The sequence below is a fragment of the Peromyscus leucopus genome, chromosome 1 (genome assembly GCF_004664715.2).
Source record: "Peromyscus leucopus breed LL Stock chromosome 1, UCI_PerLeu_2.1, whole genome shotgun sequence".
Taxonomy (NCBI): Eukaryota; Metazoa; Chordata; class Mammalia; order Rodentia; family Cricetidae; genus Peromyscus; species Peromyscus leucopus.
Genome location: NC_051063.1, coordinates 77240155 through 77249368, shown reverse-complemented (window position 1 = coordinate 77249368; position 9214 = coordinate 77240155).

Below are 9214 nucleotides of genomic sequence, written 5' to 3'. Positions count from 1 at the left end.
AAAGGACCATCAGCACTAACAACTGTATTGGTAAAGTCAGGTCCTTTCCTCAGTTCTCTCAACACTCAGAAGACATTGCCTCTGTTTGCCTCCCGTTAGCCTCCAAGCGGGTTTTGAAAACGGATGGAAACAGGTGTCTGCAAACGACACTGTCACCTGCCTACACCGCTGTCCCCAGGGTAGCTCTTGCTAAAAAGTCTGTGACTTCCTGGAGGCTGCCACCAACGCTGGAGTCCAGAAGCCATTGTGAGCTTCAGGCAGTACAGGCTGTCACCCTTTGCCTTGCCGTGTTTAAGGCCACGTCCCACACTGCTAGCACAGCTGGACAGTGCTGGAGCTCACTGGTGGGTCAGGACCCCGTCGGCCAGTAGCTGTGGGTAAAAGCAGCACATCATCTCCCCAGCCTCTGTGGCCTCTAGCTCCTGGTAATGAACCCCCAGGCGCTTGCTCACAGCTAAGGGCTGACTAAAGTGCCTGCCACGCTGAAGGAAGGGATGGGGACTGGACACTGTGGGTCTGTTGTGGGCTACCAGTTCTGAGTTCTGGTGGAAGCAGTGGCCACAGTAAGCACAGCAGTAGGGTGTCCCCTGATGTGGACACACAGTTGAGTGGCGAGGGCAGCATTTAATTGGGGCTGGCTTACAGTTCGAGATTTAGTCCATTGTCGTCATGGTGGGAAGCATGGCAGCACACAGGCAGACACCGTGCTGCTGCAAAAGGAGCTGATGAGAATTCTGCATCCCTATCTGTAGGCAGCAGGCTGAGAGAAGGAGCCAGTGGGCCTGGCTGGAGCGTCTGAAACCTCAAAGCCTGCCCTGAGTGACACACTTTCTCCAACAAGGTCACACCTCCTAATAGTGCCACTTCTTATGAGCCTACGGGGCCATTTTCATTCAAACCACCACAGTAATCATCCCCAGGAGGCAAGACAGTAGTTTGGTTCAACGCAACTCAGTAGCCAGAGTTTGTTCAAACTTCAAGAGCTGGACCCTGACTAGTGTATTTTAGGCATAGTTAAGCACAGCACAACTTGGATGCGCGATCCTAATTGGTCTTTTTTTTTTTTTTTTTTTTTTTTTTTTGTAAATTTATTTATTTATTATGTATTCAGTATGCCTGCAGGCCAGAAGAGGGCACCAGATCTCATTACAGATGGTTGTGAGCCACCATGTGGTTGCTGGGAATTGAACTCAGAACCTTTGGAAGAGCAGCCAGTGCTCTTAACCTCTGAGCCACCTCTCCAGCTCCACTAATTGGTCTTAACAATAAAAACCCAGAGCTAGATATCAAGGTGAAAGCTGAAACGTCAAAGGAGCAGCCACAGTCACCTCTTACTTCTCCGACCGAAAGAGGACCAAGCTCCTGTCTCTCGGCCCCGCCTTATCACTTCCTGTCTCCTGTCTGTCCAGAGCTCCAGACCTCTATGGTTAACTAATGGCTAGCTCCACCCTCTGATTTCCAGGCAAACTTTGTCAGAACACAAACAAGATACCACAACACAACTTTGTGAAAATTTTCCTGGTGATAAATAACTCAATTCCATGTGTACAATAAAGACACGACTACATCAAAACTTTGTAAAGTACATGTGACACTTTGCATAAAGATGGCTCCTATAGATTGACAAGCTCACAATAAGGGTCTCGGGGAGGATCTGGTGTGGTCTCAGCCACACAGATAACACAGAGGTCACCAGGCTATTAACCACATCTGCTACAGGATCTGGAAAGAGGGGACCTCAGTTGAGAAAATGACTCCATCATCAGATTGACCTGTGGGTGAGACTATGGGGGCATTTTATTGAGTAATGGTTGATGTGGGAGGGCTCAGTTCTAACCTTAACCTGCAAGAACCAGGGTCACGAACAGTGAGGTAGGTGCTCGATGGGAGGACCAGGGAAGAGGATTAAAGATGACAAAGGCAGTAGCCGGGACCAGGAGGTCTTGCTGATGACTTATGTCAAGCAAGTTATTAAGTACAGCATTGTCAGGTGTGTTGGCATGTGCCTTTAATTCCAGCAGTTGGGAGGCGGGGACAGGCAGATCTCTGTGACTTCAAGGCCAGCCTGGTCTACAGATGGAGTTCCTGGACAGCCAGGGCTGAAACACAGAGAACCCTGTCTCAAAAGAAAAAGAAGGAGGAGGAGGAGGAGAAGGAGGAGGAGGATAGTATCATATATACTATTTGTCAGTAGGAAGCAGGGTGAGATGGCCAAGATCAGCAGAGCGCTAAGTCAGACAATATTGACAAAGAGAACACAGGCTACCTCAGACACATCTGGCGAACGACTGATAACCACAGCCCTGGGGAAAAATTCAGGTCCCCAGAAGCTGCAACCTTGCCTCCTCCCAGGCACTGTCTGTCTCCAGCCTCAGACTGGCATTGCCAAGTCCATTCCTGGATAAGGGCACAGAACTAATGTTCCCTTTGTCCTTTCATCGGGGCCTCTGAGAAAGTCTTGGGTCGGTCCAGCTCTCCACACAGTTCACTAGGAGTGGTCAAACCCTGAGCAGGTGGCCTTGGGTGGTCTAGGAAGGCAGGCTGAACAAGACATGGAGAAGAAGCCAGTAAGCAGGCTTCCTCTATGGCTTCTGCTTCAGTCCCCGCCTCCAGGTCTCTGCCTTGAGTTCCTGCCCTGCCGTCCCTCCATGATGAACGGTGAGCAGTGAGGTGAAATAAACCCCTTTGCTCCTCAAGTTGCTTTTGGCCATGGTGTTCATCACAGCACGGAGAGGAAAACAGAGCAGACTGTTGGCCATCGTTCTCCCACAGCGGCCTGAGTGGTACCATTCAGCACCACGGGAGCTGGCCAGCAGGAAGATCTGTCCCCGCTTGAGTTTTCTGGGCCCTGCAACCAGAGCTTGGTGTATCTTCACCCAGAGAGTGTTCTCTTCTAGTTCTTCCATGAAGCAAGAGCTGTGGCACTAGCCGTGGTTTGGGGGCCTGCGGACCTCTTTCCCCACACATACAGGGCGGCCTTTGCTCATTCTTCAGCAGTCGTTTCACCGTTTACAGGCCCGGGCTGCCAGAGGATTTTTCTCACGTATCTTGTGTCATCTCTGCTGTACCCAGCACAGTTCCACAGGTGTGCCCGGCCCTTCTGCCCTTCGTGATCTGACTCCCCAACCTTGCCCCTTTGTGTACGTCTTCCAGGTGACCTGTCAATCAACACTCAGAGGCTTGCATTATACAATCCATTTCAAATAGATAAATAAGTGAATAAATACACAAAATCCTTAAGAAGGACAAAGACTGCTCGATCCGTCTCTGCTAAAGGAAGATGTTACACAGTGCTGTAAGGGACTCTTTAGAGTGACCCCTAAATATTAAAAGTCACGGTGAGCGTCTGACAAATGAAGAACGAATGAGTGAGAGCTGAAGCTGGTGGACTTTGTCAACTACCTTAGATAACACATCCAGGATTCTCGGGAGATACTTTTCGATTTACATTTCTCAGCTGAGGTTTGTGTCCATTACTGCAGACACGTCCATACGGACTCTAGATAATAGATAATATTATAATACATCATAATATATTATAATATATGCATCTTCAAGTACACGGGCAGTTTAGTGCTCAGCTCTGACACTTCTGCCAACTGTCACTGTTATAACATATTTTTAATCCCTTGGCATTTAGATATTTTTTAAAGATTTAAAATTTTTAATTATGTATATGTGGAGGGGTGTATGCAGCGCCCACTGAGTCCAGAAGGTGTTGGACAACCCTGCCCGAGTTAGAGTCAAGCAGTTTTGAGTCACCATGTAGGTGCTGGGAGCCGAACCAGGTCCTCTGCAAGAGCAGCTCTGTTGTGTTTGTTTTGTTTTCGAGACAGGCTTTCTCTGTGTAGTTTGGGAGCCTGTCCTGGATCTCACTCTGTAGACCAGGCTGGCCTCGAACTCACAGAGATCCTCCTGCCTCTGCCTCCCGAGTGCTGGGACTAAAGGCGTGCGCCGCCGCCGCCGCTGCCGCCACCACCACCACCACCCAGCTGCAGCAAGCTATCTTAACCATTAAACCAGCCCCATTTTGTTTGTAAAGACATGGTTGAATATAGAATGTAGTTCCTGAACTCTATATAGCTGAGTCTAACCTTGAACTCCTGACCCTCTTGCCTCCCTCCCAAATCCTGGGATTGCAAGCATGAGCAGGAGCTCTATTTTAATCTACTGAAGAATAAGGCAGAAAAGACCAATTATTAGATCCTGATTTATGTCCTATTTGGAGCCTTACTTAGAGCACTGCTTGTCCTGCCTATTTGCCAAGCATGACTTCACCTTTTACCTGGAACAAAATGACCAGGAGGAATAGCTGAATCACTGGGTCGTTGCCCTTAACAACCTGCTGACTGCCTCATAGATGTCTGTAAAATCTCAGTTGCTGGCCTACCCCACCTTGTGGTTTTAGAGTCTATAATGCGAATGCAAACTGGACTGGAGACCGGGGCTTCCAGGAGCCCTGGCTTCGGTTCACTGGCGACGTTTCCTTTTCCACTCTCATTGGTGTCTTTGGAGAGCTTATTCCAGAAAGATCCCCTCCACACTAACAAAGGGAATTTCCTTTTGTGGAGATATCTCTAGAGGCACAACCCCTATAGCCAAAGCAATAGGATTCTTGCCAGTATGAAAAAAACAAGAATATTAACTGTGTCCAAGCAATTGGGTCATTGATATTGCCATTAGAAAGGTTAAGACACACTAAATTCCTACCTCTAACAACCAGCCTGTTAGAGCTGTTTCTTGTCAGGTCAAATCCACCCTACAAATGTGACTGACGGCCCTTCAGTAGAGACCTAACTTCCAACAGCAGTCTGAGCTCCAGTTCTTGGAATGGCTTGGTTGACTCAAATTCCGGATGGTCCTGGAAGGATCTGGCATACCTTGACTTCTGTCCTTCTCAAATGAACTACTACTCACCCTATCAACTCTCCTGTGGCACACTTAAAGGATTTGGGTCGACTCTTTATCCAAATTGTACAAAAACAGCCTCAAAAGTATTCATGATGGACTCAGTAAAATTGACCATATGCTAGGTCCAAAAGGGATCTAGACTTTAGACACAAGCTAAATTTGTAACGAATAAAAAGGGCATTCCTTTAAAAGGGAATCACTTCCAAAGGTAAGTCATATAACTGGGTAAGATGGCACATGCCTTTAATCTCAGGATTCAGGAGGCAGAGACAGGCAGCTTTCTGTGAATGGGAAGCTAACAGAGTGAGTTTCAGGCTAGCTAAGGATGAATAGTGAGATCCTATCTCAAAAACAAACAGGCAAACAAAAAGGGACATATAAAAGATGTTAGAGAAAAAGAGATGGACACTCAGAAGGAATTTTTGTATTACAAGAATGAATTAAAGCCGGGTGGTGGTGGTGGTGGTGGTGGTGGCGGCGGCGGCGGCGGTGGCGGTGGCGCACACCTTTAGTCCCAGCACTCGGGAGGCAGAGGCAGGTGGATCTCTGAGTTTGAGGCCAGCCTGGGCTACAGAGTGAGTTCCAGGAAAGGTGCAAAGCTACACAGAGAAACCCTGTCTCGAAAAACCAAAAAAAAAAAAAAAAAGAGAGAGTTAAAAAATACTAGGTAAGTTGCTTTTTTCTGAAGGAAACAGGGGAGTAGTGGATTTGGGGGCAGAGGAGAGGTTGGGGGAAACTGGGAGGAGTGGACCACTGCTCCCAAATGATGTTCCTTCCAAAAAGTACACAGTAGGCACTTCTTACTCCATAGGGAATCACATTCCAGAACCCAGGAAGTGCCCAGCATGAGGATAGTACCAAATCCTACATGTACTATTTCTTCCCACACCTATGAATACATACGTACACACATATGGTAAAGTCTAACTTATAAATCAGACATAGGAAGAGATCAACAACAAAACAAAACAGGACAATTGCAAAAGAATCCATTAGTAACAGCTACCTGATGTTTTCACTCCAGTGTTTGTTGTACTGTAGACACCCTGTGAGTCTGTGAGATGGTGCAATGCCTGGGTGATAAGAGAGACCAAGGACGTGTTTTCCAACATCACAGGCAACGTCATCAGGCTGTCATGGTCTTCTGATGTTTCTATCTCTATTAATTGAATTGGTGTGTGTGTGTGTGTGTGTGTGTGTGTGTGTGTGTGTGTGTGTGTCAGTGTCTCGCTCTGTAGCACAAGCTGGCCTGGAACTCCAGAAATCCTTCCGTACTGGGATTGCAGGCATGAGCTGCCACCGCCTCTGTCCCTTCCTCTTCCTTTGAGAAGAGTCTCAAGTTTCCAGAACTTACCATAGGAGTTAGGGATTCGAACTCAGATCTTCAGACTTATTCAAGAAGCGCTCTCACCGCTAAACTACCTTTCCAGTTCTCCCCCCTACCATCCCTTTTTTGAGATAAGGTCTCATCTAGCCCAGACTAGCCTCTACTCCCTTTGTAACTAAATCTGGCCTGTTTTTTTTTTTTGTTTGTTTGTTTGTTTGTTTTGTTTTGTTTTAAATTAAATTTAGTCATTTATTTTAGGTGTAAGTGTTTTGCTTGCATGTATGTGTACCAAGTGCATGCTTGGTACCCAAGGAGGTCAGAAGAAGGCATCAGATCCTCTGGAACTAGAGTTACAGATGGTTATAGACCATCTTGTGGGTGCTGGGAAATGAATCTGGGTCCTTTGCAAGAGCAGCAGGTGCTCTTAACTTCTGAGCCATCTCTCCAGCCCCTGGCCTCCTGCCTGGACCTCCTAAGTGCTGAGTTTAGAGGTGTGTGTTGCCCTAGTGGATGGTATCACTGATCTTAATCTTCGTGTTTTTCTTTCTCTACTAAGTCAACAGGCTTCATCTTTTTACTCTGTGGCTTCTGTTTGGCGTGTGAATTGCCCGCATCACTACCCTGGACTTCGGGGGTCATTAATCAGTAATAAAGGTTAGCTGCCATCCTGTAAACGTTGATCTGATAGCATAATTGAGCTCATGGCTAAGTGAGTAAGTCATGAGCAGGTAGAATATGTAAGGAGATTCACGGCACAGAGGGGTGATTCCGATATCTACAGAACAGCATTTATTGTGAGACTCTGCAGGACCTCACCAGCATTCCTCATAACATCTATTATCGTTATTTAGATCTTTTGTCATGCAGGAATGGGCAGGCGTGTGGGAGAATAAGATAATAAAGTCAAGGAAGGATACAGTACTGGCTGGAGAAAGATAATACAGACTCTGGCTTTCGACTCACAGAGATCCACCTGCCTTTGCCTCTAGGTGCTGGGACTAAATGCCTGCACCACCACACCCAGCAGCTTTTTCTTTTACTTTGTGCTGGGAAACAAACCCAGGGCCACCCACATGCTCACAAGGGTCAAATACGGAGCCATAGCCCCAGCTCCAAGTGATTGACTTCTTTCAGACAGGTGTCGTTCTGTAGCACAGTTGGCCTTGAACTCAAATCCTCCTGCCTCAGCCCTCCCAGTGCTGAATCCAGACTCCACCATGTCCCGGTTAAATGAAAAACCTATTTTCACTGATGGAGTACTTCGCTTTGTAAGTGTGTGCACCATGAGTGTGTGCCTGGTGCCCTCAGAGGCCAGACGACAGCATGAAAACTGGATTTGTGGATGGCAGCAAGCCACCGTGTGGGTGCTGGGACTCAAACCCAGGACCTCTTCAAGAAAAGTGCTTTTAATCATTGAGTCATCTTTCCAGCCCTTTAAATGAGTCATTTCACATTAAAGAACTACAAATCCAGGCTGAGGACACCCAGTCATTCAATGCAGAGTTCATGAGGCCCCTGGGTATTAGTAATCTGACCCGCCCCTTGGAAACTCCCCCTGGGAGACTCGCCCAGCCTCCTGATGTAAAGTCCCCTTTAAAAAAGAAAACTGCCCCTCCCCCTCTCTCCATTTCCACGAGGTATGCACCCTCGCCACCCTCTCTTCTCCCCTTCTCTCTCTCCCTCTTCCTTATCTTTCTCGAATCTTTTTATTATAATAAACTCATTTCCACGTGGATGCAGTGCCCGGGGTGTGAGTGACTGTCTATGCACCGCAGCCCGCCGCTGCATCTGCCGGGCATGTTTTCCCTCGCGCATGGGATGCCCTGGCTGGCCAGCCGGGGCCTCCTTCATGCAGTATCATAACACTGGGTACAGTCCTCCGCACACACACAAAATAATCAACATATCAATATGACTTTGACCATAAACTCCAGGCTTCAATTTTGGAAAGTGTATAATACAAATGATAGCCGGGCAGTGGTGGCCACACGCCTTTAATCCCAGCACTCGGGAGACAGAGGCAGGTGGATCTCTGTGAGTTTGAGGCCAGCCTGGGCTACAGAGTGAGTTCCAGGAAAGGTACCAAGACTACACAGAAAAACCCTGTCTCGAAAAACAAAAACAAAAAAACAAAAAACAAAAAAAAAACCCCAAAAAACAAATGATAGTAGTGATTAAGTGTGGTTTGCAATGCTTTTTTGTTTTTGTTTTGTTTGCAATGATTAAAAAAGATGTTTTATGAAGTAACATCCTCAGATGCCAAATGTAAGTTTTTAAAATTGTAAGTGTAGGCTCTCAGATGGTCAGAGGGTAAATGTGCTTTCGTGCAAATCTGATGATGTGAACTTGACACAGACCCACAGACGAGAACGAACTCTCTGAAACCGTCCTGATATCCACGTGCACGAACATACAATAATAGTAATAATGTGTGGAAGCGTGTTTGAGGGGATGTGGGCCTGTGTGCATATGTGCAGGTGGAGGAGGCCAGACCTCAGATGTCATTCTCAGGAACCAGGTCTGCCTTCTCCGAGACAGGGTCTCTCACGGTTCTGGAGCTCACCAATGAGGCTGGCCAGACTTGGCAGTGAGCTCCAGGGAGACTCTTATCTGCCACCCGACTTTCTTAGGTGGGTGCTGGGATTTAATCTGGTTCCTTAGGCTTTAGAAAGTACTTTATGACAACTATCTTCCCAAGCCCCTCCTCTTATTTTTAGTTGCATGTCAGTATGTGCACGTGAGCACAAGTGCCCCCAGAGGCCCTAGCCTGGAGTGAGAGTGACAGACAGCTGTAAGCCATCTGACGTGCTGCGAGGAATTGAACTTAGGTCCTCTGGATGAGCAGTGTGTACAAACATTTTTGGGGACAGTAGCCCAGATTGCACTGAATTTGTGATCCTCCTGCCACAGACACCTCAGTAATCAGCCCACAGGTGTTTCCCTCGTCCTGGCAGGAACTCACCAGTGATGTGGAGT